Below are 15,041 nucleotides of genomic sequence, written 5' to 3'. Positions count from 1 at the left end.
ATGGAAGACATAGTTATATATCCAGGCAAAATATTCCTTATTGAAATAATTTTTGCTTGTTCATTTTGTATTTTGAAATGCTCTATGTTCATCTGACATCAAGCAAGTCATTTTGGCTCTCTAACACTGTTTCTTTCCTTGCAAGATGAGCTGATTGTGTGTGACACTGTAAAAATTATTTAACCACTCTAAATTCAAGTTTCCTCATTTTAAAAATAGATATAATAATAATAATATCACCCACCTCCCAGATTGGTGGTGAAAATAAAATGATATTACTAAAAAGTTTTTCAAACCTTTAAGCACTGTATAAATATTATGTATTGTTATTACCATCATTATTATTAATAGAACCTATTTGATGTTCTTTTCAGTACTAAAATTCTATGATGTTAAAATATATGCAATTTTTTTGCTCTGATTGGACAAAATAAAAAGCATTTCAAAACCCTAAAATATACATGAAGAAATAACTGGAATATATTTATGCTTTAAGGAATTGTCTTAGTTATAAACTGCTCTTATTGAAAAGACTATCATTACATTTAGTGTCATATACCAAAGCTATTCCAAAAGTATTAAGGCATTTGTCATTGCCAGTTCCTTTTATATCATGTTGCAGAACTCAGGTACCCACACCTTTATGGAGATGCAAGTCTGATGTCATGAAATTGGTTATGCTGACAAAGAAGCAAAGGAAAATGTCAGCTTGTTTATTTTTAGCTTTTAGAACTTTGTCATGGCAGATCCTGAAAAGGTTTCAAAAAACATTTTTTTAAGAATAGGAATAAGAATAAGTAAATGGTATTTTACTCACATCACAGATTTCAATTGGTGTCACAGGATATTTTATGCATAGTTAAACTGGAGGATAACATAAGTGCTGTCATTTAAGGTCTTCTTCAAATTTGTAACCGTTCAAAATAAATATCTCCACTGGCTTGCTTTGGTGCCTAATATCCCACCAGAAGTTATACATTTTTTAATACTCCTGGGATGGGTAACACATTGGAATCTGACACATTCACAAGATATATGACTGAGACTGATCTCCATAACCATAGTTATGTTAGAAAGAAAGACACTACGCAAATAAAGTTTGATCAAAATGATATAGCCATTACTAAGAAAAGGTAAAAAGGAGGCCACTAAACTAGTAGTTCTAGGTTGCTTTAGATGGATTTTGGTAACTAATAAGTAGGGATGCTAAGTTAGGGGAAAAACATAAGAAGGCAGCAAAGGCAAGTTTTTTTTTTTTTTTTTCCCTGCATCATAAATCTGCTAAGGCACTCTTAGATTGAATATGTAATAGGAAAAACTGACCAATGAGAGCCCAGACCTAAGATCATATGCAATATTGTCCCCTGGTAGTAACTAACTTGGAAGCTTTATGAGCTTGATTCCAGACAGTCCAGTCCCTCCCATTATAAATCAAAAAGAAAGATAAAAGTAAAAAGAAATCTTAATACCATAGAATGAAAAGAGGTTTTAAGTAATCATCCTATTTAATGCCTTTTGAGTAACCTAGCTTTAATTGATAGAGAAGTATTAAAGTCTGCTCATTCTCATCTTTCTCTTTAAAAATACTCTAATTTTCCTTTCTTTACCACCTCCACACCAATCTAACTCAAATCATGTCATTCTATCTTCACATTTTTAAATATAAACTTGTATATATATGCATGTATGTATATCATATACATACAAGAAGAAATAACAAAAGATTCTTCAACATATATTAATATTATATTATGCAAAGAATGAGAAGGAAGCATGTTTAATAAACTATGAATTCTATTAGGTAGAGTTTGTTTTCTAAAAAGTAAACATAATATATATTTTTAACAAAACTGTTCTTGGTTTCTCTTTCTACAATTTGTGCATCTAATAAAATATTAATACTATTTTTTTGCATGTAAACATACCTGCACATGTTGAAAATACATACCTTATTAAATGCCAGGCAAATATTTGTTAAGCACCTAATATATTGAAGGTATTGGGCTTGGTACTAAAGATATAATATTAAAAAAAAAAGTTCCTGTCTTCAACGAACTTACATTTAGGGACAGACTTATACAGCATGGGGGCTGAATTGGAATATAAAGTATATCCAAGTATAGGACAAAGAAAATTGAGAAAGTAGCAGAAAATGTGAACTTGAGATCAGGGAAGACTTCGTGGAAGAAATGACACAGAAGCTATGTTTTGAAGTAAGAGAAGGGTTCAAGGAGGTAAGAAAAAGAAGGTGGTCAGAAAAAAACAACACAAAGGACACTCTCAAGGTCTCTTAAGAACTTGTTTGTGTGTGTGTATATAAATATTTATATATAATATATATATATATATCTACATATTTAGATAAGCATACAAATATATATTACATATGCATATAACTATATATGTATGTACATAGAGGTGCTTGTGGTTTCTGCCATTAAAAATGGAAGAGCCCTAAAATAAAAAGTATTATTTTAACCTCTATATCCCCAGGAGAACAAAACCTAATATAAAACAGGATATTTTTAAAAAAATGCTTATTACTTAATTCTGATTCAAATTTATATCATAATGCCCAGAATTAGCCTTACACAGAATAGGTACTGATAAATCACTGCTGAATTCAATCATTCTAGCTTCCTATTTCAAAAAAGACCTTACAGTGATATACACAGTAAACCTCCTTTTTTTTTTTTTAATAAAACAAGAACAAATTGTGATACAAGAGGAAAAAAACAACAACACTAAATTAACACTGGATTCTCTTTTTGATTCTCTACCTTTTTGACCTTGACCTAGTTACTCAGACACTCCATTATTCAGCATCCTCATCTAGAAAATACAAATAATATCAACATAACCTAGATCACATTTTTTTTTTCATGTGCTTCATGTGCCTTAATTCTAGCAAGCAGTTAATGAGTACTATTTAGTAATTATTTATTAAATTGAACTATGTCAAAATGCTTTTGAAAAGTACAAAGTACTGTCTAAACAAATCCTTATATTATTGTTATGTGAGTTTCTGCTTTAATTCAAGTTATCAGTATGCATTCCTGAAATTCCTATTATGTATCAGGCAAAAGGGGAGTGTGATATGGTGGATCATGAACTGGCCCCAAAGTCAGGATGAACTCAGTTCAAGTTCTGCCTTTGATATATACTATGTGACTCTGGGAAAGACTTTTAACCACACTACAAATTGCAAAATAGTGCCAATTTGCATTGTTAAAGGAGATTTCTTTATATCTCTACAGAGTGAAATCACAGATCCAGTCCTTCCTTTTATGTGCTGGGGACTGTGCTAATTAGCAGTGATGTAAAGAAAAAAATATATAATAGCACCTAATGTCAAGAAGCTTATATTCTCTTTGTGTCATATACATATAAAAACATGCTTGTGTGTGTGTTTTTAAATGTAATGTATAACTGTCAAAAGACAGATACATTTTTCACAGGAATGTGGAAAAGGTCAATGTTTATCTTTCCCTGAAAGCCTTGAATACTAGTACTTCTCTTTTTTTGGACAAAGAAATACATAAAACATAAATATCTATTATCTAGGCAGTTGGCTGCCTTTTTACAATCCTTCAGCAAAGGTCTTCAGTGAGATAACATTCCTAATTCCTAATCTACTCTCTGGTCAGACTATTAACAAATGTCTCCTGTTATTTTATGTTCAATTGAACTAGGCCTCCTCTCCCTGGAACCATAAAAGAAACCTTCTCCAAACAAAGACAGAGGAATCTTCATTCATGGTTTCACATTAACATGTTATGTTTAGGAGCAGAGAATGTTGACCAAAGGGGAAGCTGGCTACAATGTCTACAGTGTGACAGAAGGTCATCAGAAGGGGTAAAAACATATCTCCTATTAAACATATTTTTTTAACTGCTATGTCTCAATGCCAGAAATGTCTAATATTGGTATAATTCCTTGTGCTTTAGGCATTTAAAATGTGAAATGCAAACAAGAAAGGTGATTCATTAAACCATTAATGTCTTTAACACATTAGCATTCAATAACTTATGAGATTCTCAGTAAATCACCTTAAAAAGCAGACAAAATGAGACAATGGCACATTAGCCCTGCACATATATAGGGATTCAAAGAGATGCCATACGATTCTGGATTTGGGGGAGAAACAACTTGATGTAGTGAAAAAAGGCTATATTTAAAGTCAGACCAACAGGACCTTTGGGTTCTAAGGCTCCTTATTTATGAAATCTTAGGCAAGTTATTTTCCTTTTCTAGGCCTCTGTTTTCTCACCCCCAAAATAAGCAGAATTGACTATCTGACCTCTTTGGTTCTTTTTGACCTCAAATTTATGTATTTTAATTTAGCTTAGGGTCCACCAGGTTTTGAGAAGTACTTTTCCTGAGCTTACAATCTTAGTTGATTCACTGGGAGGGGAAACCTAACTTTAGTCCCTGAAAAGGCATGAAGAATCTACCTAGAATATGTATAAAATGGATCCCTTGAGATATCTACGAAAACCAATGATCACATTTATTTCTCAGTTATACACAGGACTTATTTCTGAAAACAAAACTTTCTATCACAATATACACACCTGTATATAGTCTAAGAGTGGTTTCCCTTAATAAACTCTTCTCCAAAGGAGGATGAAAATTCATTTCACAAAATATTAACAATGAACAGTAGAATTAATTGGCTTAGCCTATACTTATACAAGGTAATAAGAAATGTAGATGAGAAAATGAAACTGGATATTCCAAAGCCAATTTAAACTCAACCTTTCCAAAACTCAATATCAATATCAATATACCAAACTACTCCCTTCTTCCAAACTTGCCTATTAAGGTCATGGGTACTGTCACCTTCTCAGTCACTTAGGCTCACAGTCTAGTTGCCATTCCTGCCTCTTCTCTCAAACCCCAGCTCCCATATGTTATTAAATGTTCTTCTGTAACATCTCTCCTATATGCTCCCTTCCCTGCTCTGTCACTAGCTACAGCTTAGGGCAGGTCAACATCATGAGCAGGCAATAGCTTCTTAGTTGGTACTCCCTTTTCACATTTCTTCCTACTTCAGTTTATGCTTTGCTCAGCCTTCAAAATGGTCTTCATTAATCACATATTTGAACATATCACTCCCTAATTGAATAACTCCAGGAACTCTTCAAAACTTCCAAGATCAAACTGGAAAACCTTTGTTTTTAAAGCCCAAAACAACCTAACCCCTCTTACTTTTCCTATCTCTTTATATATTACAGCACTTCCTCTACTCTGCAATCCAGTGACACTGGCTTCCTTGATATTCCTCCACACAAAACACTCTGTCTCCCAACAATGAATGCTTTCATAGTTGTCTCACAAGTCTACAACTATCTGTACTCTCCTGCCCATATCCTGGCTTCCTTTGAGAATCAGCTAAAGTTCTACCTTCTATAAAAACATTCCCCAGTCCTCCTTAATCTTGATGCCTTTCTTCTGAGATTATCCCAAAGGTATCCCGTGTAGAATTTGTTTTAAATGAACTTGTTTCCACATTGTCATCCTCATTAGCCTATTAGGTCTTTGAGAGCAGGGATTGAATTTTGTCTTTCTGTTTATCCTCATCTAATGGAATATTGTGAAGAGTTTCCCTGCTCTTCTTTAATAAATCATCTCATAATTTGATATCTGGTGATTCAAAGCTAATCAAAGGGAATAGTAGCAAAAGTTGTGCTGGAAAATGTGATTCTAAATCAAGTTTGTTTTTTTTTTTTTTTACAAAAACTGTAGAATATTCAGAAATGTTACCTATACAAGACAAATATTTTCTTTAAGAAAAGTTCAAAGGGATTTGATGTATTGAAGTTGCTATGTGGCACAGTGGAAAGCATACTGGATTTAGAATTGGGAAGAATGGAATTCGGATTCTCTCTCAGACACTTATTAATTATATAACCCTGAAAGAGGCACTTAACTGCTCTGTGCCTCAGTTTCCTCATTTTTAAAATGGGAGTAAGAGCACTTGACTCAGAGGTTTGTTGTAAGAACCAAATAAAATGATGTATGTAATCTTGGTCTCAAGTCCATTTATATATGATTGTCCTCAGAGGTAGAGATTAATAAATCAATGTGAAGAAGCATTTGTGAGTATTTTTGGCAGAGGACAGAGCCTGATGGTTTTCATGCATATAAGTCTGAGAGAGAAGGCATGCAGTTAAATATTCTAGGGCCTAAAGAGTGGGAAAGATTAAGGGAAGAAGAATACACACACATACACACATACATATATTCACATATAGATACACACATGTATTTGTATATGTATACACACTCATATATATATATATATATCTGTATAAGCATATATTGCTTGCATATGTACACATACTATATATGAAGAAGCATATTGTGTGTGATAGAGAGATGTAATCAATCTTTATATCCTTATCAGTGAGAAGAATATTTAATAAATGGCCTTCAGTCCTAGGTAATACACATATTTTATAAACCTAAAGCACTATTTAAATGTTAGTTATTATAAAACAATAGCTCAACAATCCAATATAATTTAAATGGAATATTAGGTATGAACAAGGATGTCTAGTTGTCCATGCCCAAAATCAGTGGTCCATGGAAACTGACAAGTTGCAGGAGGAGATCAATACTAAATTAGGACTGGTACTGTGTGTCATTATAGCCATTTTTATCTCAACAAAAAACAAAATATTGAATCTCAAATATAGCAAACAGACATAAGATATTGACTTGATCACCACTTTTTAGAGAATTTTAGCCATTACAGGAAAGTTACTACAGGGTCGGGAAACTGATTTAATTCAGAAACCAATTCAGCTAGCAAAAACTTATCTTCTTGCCAAACACTGGAATATTGCAGTCAAGGGTGGACCAGATAAAAGTGTAAATTCATTTATAAAATATTACAGAAGAGATGGCAGATTATCAGTAATTTTGACTCACAAAAAGGTCAAAATATATGAATGGGAAGGGAAGAATAGTTTAAATAAAATTTGATAGGAAATTCAGCTAACCCAATCATCCAAAGATCATAATTGTTAAACTGAAAGGATGGCCACAAAACAGAACAGATGTGGCATGGAACAGATATGCTATGGGAATTTATGCTCAGCATCCATGGTAGTAGAACTGCCATATTTGGATGGAGTCAACATAGTTTCAAATGTGCCCCTATTGGCCAGTCTCCTTCTTCCCCTAAAGGAAAAGCAATTAAGGCAATAAAATCAGGAAAGGTGGGTAGAACTGGCCAAGTAATAAAGAAGAAATTTGCATTTCTGTAAAACTGAAGGTGGCATAATTTTAAAGATACTTGCACAATGATTCACAAGCGATCTCAAAGGAGCGTTTGTTTTGTCTTTTTTTTTTTTTGTATTTGTTTGTTTTAATAGAAAACAAATCATAGATAGCACTTTTATCAGAAAAAAAAACATATATATGAGCAAAATCAGCAATTATCAATACACATGCCAATTTTGTTATCTTTACCAAATCTCTACAATAATTATCAATTAATGGAATAAGCATATATGTGTGAGAAGGGAATAGTTAAAGTTTTGATGACTTATTTTCTCCATCAGAATACTTTTTTTGCATTCAAAAACCTGCTAGAGTGTGACAGTATATGATTCCTCTGTTTCTCTTGTTTCTGGATTTCAAAATAACCATTTAACTCAATAGAGGAAATAAAACAGCCTCAAAACTATCTTCAAACATAGCAACTCCCATGATTATGTTTAAATTATACAATATGCTCTCACAGATGTGACAATAGAGATAATGTTTTGCTGAAAATTACTGTCAAGCAAGATACATAACAGGAAGTTGCATGTTCATATAGTCACTGAAGTCATGGGAAATGTTCTTTTAAGTAGAAAGGTAGGAATTATACTGATTTAATAAAATTTAAGAAAACCTTCTTTATATAAGATGGATTAGAAGAAGATTGCCAGGTTAGCAAAGGCAGATAATATAATGAGCAAGTCTCTCTATATATACATATATTTATATGTACATATGTATTTGTTTTCTTAGATGTGTGTATGCATACATCTTCCTTGATATAATTCTTAGACATTGCTGCCCAATCAATCTAGGCCCAAAACTGAAGAAAAAGATCAAACGAATCACTGGGAAACTGGTGCTCTTTCCATGATCCTAAATTTCTTGTCATACTCCTTCCTCATGTATCTTTTGGAATCCTAAGTATTCTTCAAGTCTCTGTTTGAAGGCAGCTTCCTTCTTGAGGCCTTTCCTGATAAAGCCAATGAAGTTCAGCATCTCATCTGATTCAAACTTTTCTTGGATTCTTTATCTATCTCTTCTTCATCCCCTTCATTTCATACCCTTTATTATACTTAGTTGTGTTCCTATTGTATCCACCTAAAGAAGGGAAGGTGCTAAGGGTAGAATTATTCGTGAATCATCAGCACATCCCGAGCATACTAATTCAGTTGAATAATTAAATTGAATTGATATTCTATTTCCTTAATGCAATGTGTCTGCAAGGCAAACGAATGAAGGAATTTTTAGCATGAAATTTAGATGACCATTTGCTATAGACTTGATATTTGCCAAGTCGTCTGCTAAGTGCTAAGGTTATGATCTAAACTGAATGAGAAGTGGAGGATACACAATGAGAAATAGAAAGATTGATTACAAACATGATATTGACAATGAACATAGGTGATCTGAAAAAAGGAGTGAGACAGGAACACATCAAAACTGGGGATCAGCACTTTGAACTCATATTCACAAAATGTTAAATGAATGAAAGGAAGATTTTATTTTCTGGGAACAGACTCAAGAAAATTATGAGAAGATATGTACAAGCATCACAAAATACAAAAACATATATATGAACAGGTAGCATTTTGCTTAGGTGACAGAAATAGACATATCCATGAGATCATGAATCCATTGAAACAAAAGTATGAAAGCACTAGATTTGAAGAATTTTAATTATTTGGATTGGTGATTTAGACCTTTTCAAATTTGTTAGACAACTATTTGGTATGGAGGCCTATATGAGAAACTGAAATCCAGTATATTTCAATAATTATATCCCCATAAAGATAAGAATGGCTGATCCTACACATGGCTACAAGGCAATGTGAATAAATGTGAAAAATAGAAGCTATTCTAAGCAATATGAATCTGAGAAGAGAATTCCTTTTTTTCTTGGCATTTGATTATCCAATCACAATGGGAAGGCATATAGCATCATTTAAATCCTCACTACATAAAATTTCCATTGGTTATGGTCTATTTATGCACCAGTTAAAAACATTCTTTAACAAAACAGAATTTTCTAGTTTAGTGGATAAATATACCAGAAGAAATTGCAGAATAATGTTGGGTTGCCAAGCAACCAGGAGCTCACAGACACTTGTTTCTGATCAATTCAACTCATTCATTCAGCTTCTAAATCAAATTGGTAAAGAATCCTGGTTTTTCGTTTTTGTTGTTGTTGTTGCTGTGTTTTCCTTTGGGGAAATTATGGTGACTTTTGGTAACACAATAATACTTGTATTCACAGAAGATAAAAGGCATAGATGTTCTCTTGATTAAAATGTTACCCTAATTCATTATTCTCAACATGATGCTTATGGGGAAGCTATAATTAACTAAGTAGACTAGCAACACTGATAAAATAAACTGCAGTAATTAGTAATGTTTGAGGTGTTAACTGTCCTTCCAAATTAGAGAAGGAAAAAAAAGATTCTTGCCTTTAGTTAAAATGTGAAGAATTTTTGAGAGAAAGGCACTATATCTAAATAGAGGCTTGTCCCTCTCCATTCCCCTTCATTGGCTCTCAAGTGGAAAAGAAATGGCATGTGTTGTGCTACCAAGAGTAAACCAACAGTCAGTAAACATTATTAAGTGTCTACTAAGTGCCTAGGTAAGAGTTGGGAATATTAAGGGAGAAGAAAATGGAACATGTATTTATTAAGTACACTTCATATTAGGCACTTTACAAATATTATATCATTTCATCCTCACAATAACCCTGGGAGATCAGAGCAATTGTAATCCCATTTTACAATTGGGAAAACTAAGGCAAACAGAGATTAATGGATTTTCCCAGAGTTATCTAACAAGAAAATTATCCAGGCTGGATTTGAATTCATTTTATCTTAGACTTTAGGCCCAGGGCTTAGATCCTTTATGCCACCTAGTTGCAAACACAAAAGAAACTTCCTATAGTTAGTAGTTTAGTTTCAATGAAATTATGTGGCAGAATGCTTGGAAGTAATGTTAAAATGCTAATGAATAAAGTTATTTTTTCTTTAAATAAATACTTATAAGGCACAATATTTTTTTTTCCTTCCTGGAATGAATAGAAGAAACATAATGCTTTCCCTCATTAGCTATTTTAACTTAGCATATTGTATGTAAATCACCATAATAATTGCATTCTCCTCAGACTGTGAATTAGTTACTTAGAATGAAACTGTAATCAAAATGTTCATAATTGAAAATATAGTACTCAGTCGCCAACTGAAAAAAAATGGCTATGTATACTGATTGAAACCAATAATAAAATGCACCATTGACAACTGTTTTCATGAAGAAGGTTTCTTTGCCTTGATTAAACCATATCATGTCAACTGGTTGACCAAATTTGAATTCAGATCAACCCTATGATTGGTCATAGGTTATTCTTTTCCCCTCATGTCTCAACTTAGGGAGGTTGTATGTTTGTGTGTATGTGTGTATTTTTTAATGTGTTTTTCTGACTCATTTAAGCTGTTCATCAGATTTTTTTTTAAAGCATAAAGCAATCTCAAAAATTCTAAAATTGGCATAGAATACTTCGGTCTGTCATCTGTCACAAACCAAAGTGAAAAATTATTTCCAATAAGTGAAACATCTATGCCAAGACTCCTGGGAAACAATATTTAAATGATCAAATGAACTCCAGTCAAGCTGTCACATTAATTCTCTTGGATACCTTTTAAACCTCAATGTGAAGATTAAGCCTTCTCTCAAGAGGGACTATCAACACAGAATACCTAAACTTTTACCAATAAATACACAATTTAACCAGATTTTGCAAGTTTGCTTATTATCCTGTTGGTTCTGTTTCACTGTGGAATCTCCCCTTACCCAATGGAAAAAAAAAAGGTTAGAGATCTAATATTTTACTTGTCAAATCCTTCATAAAATGACCTAGCTAAATGACTATAATAAAATGTTTAGACAAAACCAAAAAAAAAAAAAAAAAAAAAAAACCTATCTTCTGGGTTTAGGGAACAAGAATTCATTCAGGATTTACTATGTGCCAGTTTCTGTGAAAAGTGGCTGAGATAATCCTTCATTTATATTGAAATTTTGTTTTCAAAGAAATGTCAATATTAAGATATAAAGCTGGAGGGCAGTGGAAATGGTATATATGTATATGTATGTATGTAAGTATATAGGATTTATGTATGAGCATATGTATATCTGTATATATCTATATTTATCTATAAAATCTCCCACATTTATTTTTCTGACATTCACCAAAAACACATCAATAAACATATAAGACCGATTTGATAAAGAGAGCCTGTTTACTTCATGAGATCACCGAACTTCAAGGTAGCAGCTATGTTCAATGGAGTATTACATCATGTAATAGACTTAATGATTGAAATTAACTTTACAGAGCTGGGAGTATAGTCTATGTTGAAGAAATCACACACCTAGTGGGCTGAAAAGTAAACACTTATTTCCTTTCACTAAAAGCCATTGTTTGAAGGCCATGAGGACAGTATAACTACAAGAAAACACAAAGCATCAGATGATTTTACCATTCCACTTTGAAGCCCTTTTTGGAAAGTGAATAGAAAATGCTCTGAAATCCATTTTTAATGAACTACAGTACCCAGAAATCACACTCAGTCAAATTCTTTTAAAATTATCACCCATTTGTCTCAATTTACTCCCTAACTACATGGAGGAGCTCACAAGAGATGATTATATACCACCACACTGTGCCACTTTGGCTAAATTCACTACAGCACTTAAGGATAAAATGGGCAGAATGAAATTAAATGTATACCTGAACCAAAGACTACTATCCAAGCTCAGTATTATCCATCAGGGAAGGCTGAAATTAGGCAAACTGAACTCAAAAAGCAGCAACTGTAAATGGGAACAAGGGACCGCCTCCCTCCTCTCCCCGGCCCCCCCTTCCCACATCCAGAGCCCTAGAAAATATCTTTATTTTATTCATTAAACTCTCGTTTTTCCTCCTCCAGTACGGCTACCCAAAGTTTCCCCTCCCTCCCGTTTGCCGAAGCACGCTTCTCGATGCCCTCCCATGCCAACTTTGCCAGGTCCAGCAGCTCATTCCTCTCAATCTGCTCGGGCCAGAATCTTGCCTTTCTGAATGGTCTCAGTGGCAGTGACAGATGGTTTCAGAGGAGAGAGGGAAGAGGAGACAGAACGGCATGGAGCAGAAGGTGGCTTCCACAAGAGCCACTGGTGCCAGAGCTCAGAGTCCCTGCCTCCCCTCCCCAGCAGTCCCCGAAGATGTGCCCGGCGCGGGTGCACGCGCTCTCACGAACGCGGCCGCGTACACACGGGCACGGGAGCGTGCACCACCAAACGCATTCCAAAGCTCCCCAAGTTGCCGGGTCCCCAGCGCCTCCTCCGTTGTTCCCCGCGGGCTAAGCCTGGCTCGCTTTCCCCCTGGCAGCCAAAGCCCAGGATTTAAAGGGCAAGGTTCCGACCAAGCGGCAGAGACTGGGAACGTGGGATTTCCTTGCCAAGCACCTCTTCCCCAACAACGAACGCATCTCCTTCGAGCAGCCCACGGTACCAGCCTAGATCTGGTCCCTGGGGAGGGAATGGGGGTCACCCAGGGTACTTCTAGCCTAGGCACTCCCTCCCTCCCACCCTTCCTCCTCTCCTTTATCTATCTTTTTGGCAAAAATTGAAAAAACCTCCTCAGTGCCTTAGCCTCCCCGGAGAGCCAAAGGCAGCTCTATCTGCCCACCCCAGGTCAAAACACTAGGTTCCTCGGGTTTCCCTAGGCTCCCGTCCGCCCTCCCTCAACTCTCCTCTCCCTCTCTCTCTCCCCTTACACACACACACACACACACACACACACACACACCCCTCCGTTCTTCTGTATCTTGGCACCCTGGCTGGGCGCTCTCCAGACACTTACCCTTCCTTGTTGCCAGCGTTTCTACTTCAGCTCTGCACTCCCTCTCGCTCCCCCAGAGCCCACCCCCTGGAGATGGTGGTTATTAGCTGCCCAAGTAATAGTAAGAACAGGAGTTGATTGGATTTTCCACCCAGCCTCCTTGTTGAGAGAGGGCGGCTTTAGAGAAGTGGACAGGGACAGAACTGCCCCATCTACCAACCCCTCCCCCCGCCCCAGGAGCTCTCCAGATTTCAATCAGATATATTCTCTCTCTCTCTCTCTCTCTCTCTCTCTCTCTCTCTCTCTCTCTCTCTTTCTCTCTCTCTCTCTACACACACACACACACACACACACACACACACACACACACAAACACTATATTCACACCCTACATTCGCACACACTCACCAAAAAACCGGCACAAAGAGGGAAGAAGGGAAGGGAACATCCGTGACCGGCATGTCTAGGTCCTCAGGCACAGCTTCTAGGGAGCCATGGTAACGCGTCGAGCCCCCAATTCTTTCAAACTCTCTCTCTCTCTCTCTCTCTCTCTCTCTCTCTCTCTCTCTCTCTCTCCCACACACACACACACACACACACACACACACACACATGTCTGAGCGCCTGATGCTTTTACCCACCTATGGGGTAGAAAGAAGGGCTAGTTGAGAGCCGGTGCAGTCCACCTCTTCCAGACAGCTAAATGACCAGAGGGAGGCCTTTTGGGATCGTTGAAGGAAGGCTATCTTCAGTTGCTCCAAGCAGTTGCTGGGTGTTAAGGTGGAGGGAGCCCCATAGGGGTTCCACCATCCCTCTGATTGACAGGAATATTAACTTAAATTTTAGTAATGGAAGGAGAGGTGTTAGAGGATCAGAGAAGTAGGGAGAAAGGGGTACGAATGGAAGGAGACAGGTGGAGGACCACAAACACGTTGTTCCCCACTTTGTGGCAGGTGGACTGCACATACACACACACACACACACACACACACACACACCCCTTTTCCAATATTGAGTCAAATCGCCACCCAGTCCCCTATCTAGATAGAGGAATGCTTTAGCGATTGAAAGATCTCGGGAGGGAGAGAATTAGCAGGGGAGGAAGAAGCAGGGCACGACTGCGAGTGAGAAAGATCACCACCACCCCAACAAATTTCTGGCAACACACCTCGTTGGCCTTCCTGGGCGAGATCAGATTTCGTGCTTCCCCAAAGGAAAGTTCTTCCGCCACCCCAGTTGTTCAGAGCAGAAGCTAGGCTGACTTGCAGGGTTGAGCCTCTTGTTTTCCGCTGCTCCTCCTCAGGGAGTAACCAGCCTCTCCCAGGTTGGCAGCACGCGAATCCGTCGGGGAGGCTCCGCCTCACCCCCTCCTGGAGCTGGCACAAGACAAGAAAAGGCAGCTCCCGTCCCGCCTTGTACCCCTCCCTGCCTATCCACTCCCTCTCCTCTCAAAATCAAGGCAGTTCTCACTTCCCTCTCTCCTCTCCTGTCGCCTTCTCTCTTGGGCTTTCCCTCCCCCGCCTTCTCTTTCTGTTTTGCCTCCCACCCCCACCTTCTCTCTCTTTTCTGTATTGAGCAGCTTTTTTTCCCTTTTCTCCTTCCAATCACCCCTACTTCATACATTCTTCCACCAGCCAATCTCTCCGAATTGCCTCCTTTTTTCCCTGTCTCTCAGTCACTGGCTGGCTACTGTATCTAGCTTTAGGGCTTTTCCTTCATAGGAATTAGGAATAGAATAAAAATAAGTCCGGAACTTTTCCCACCCCTCATATCTGTGTTATTCAAGAAGAACCTTTACTCTCTTGCTACAAATGGGCTCAGCTTGGAGCAGGTCAATGATAATTTTAGTTGTCCTATTGGTTTTCTTCGATGCTTATACCAGATGGTCTTATATCAAGCTTGACAGGGCAGC

At 36.8% G+C, this 15,041-nt stretch overlaps 1 protein-coding gene across 6 annotated transcripts in view; it reads right to left on the bottom strand.

Moving 5' to 3' along the window:
* Positions 1 to 14,571, bottom strand: part of CHL1 (cell adhesion molecule L1 like) — a 267,221-nt gene extending 252,650 nt beyond the window's left edge. For 2 of the 6 annotated variants that reach the window (XM_031954075.1, XM_031954091.1), the window contains exon 1: positions 14,298 to 14,570. The gene's annotated coding sequence lies outside the window, so the exon portion shown is untranslated. Of the gene's footprint in view, positions 1 to 13,150; positions 13,317 to 13,770; positions 13,944 to 14,297 lie in introns of those variants that run through there. The other 4 variants (XM_031954085.1, XM_031954105.1, XM_031954115.1 and 1 more) reach the window with 4 other exon arrangements.
* Positions 14,572 to 15,041: the final 470 nt, after the last annotated feature.

This window comes from Sarcophilus harrisii, chromosome 1 (assembly GCF_902635505.1).
Source record: "Sarcophilus harrisii chromosome 1, mSarHar1.11, whole genome shotgun sequence".
Classification (NCBI taxonomy): domain Eukaryota; kingdom Metazoa; phylum Chordata; class Mammalia; order Dasyuromorphia; family Dasyuridae; genus Sarcophilus; species Sarcophilus harrisii.
This window is presented reverse-complemented; position numbering and strand designations above follow the sequence as displayed.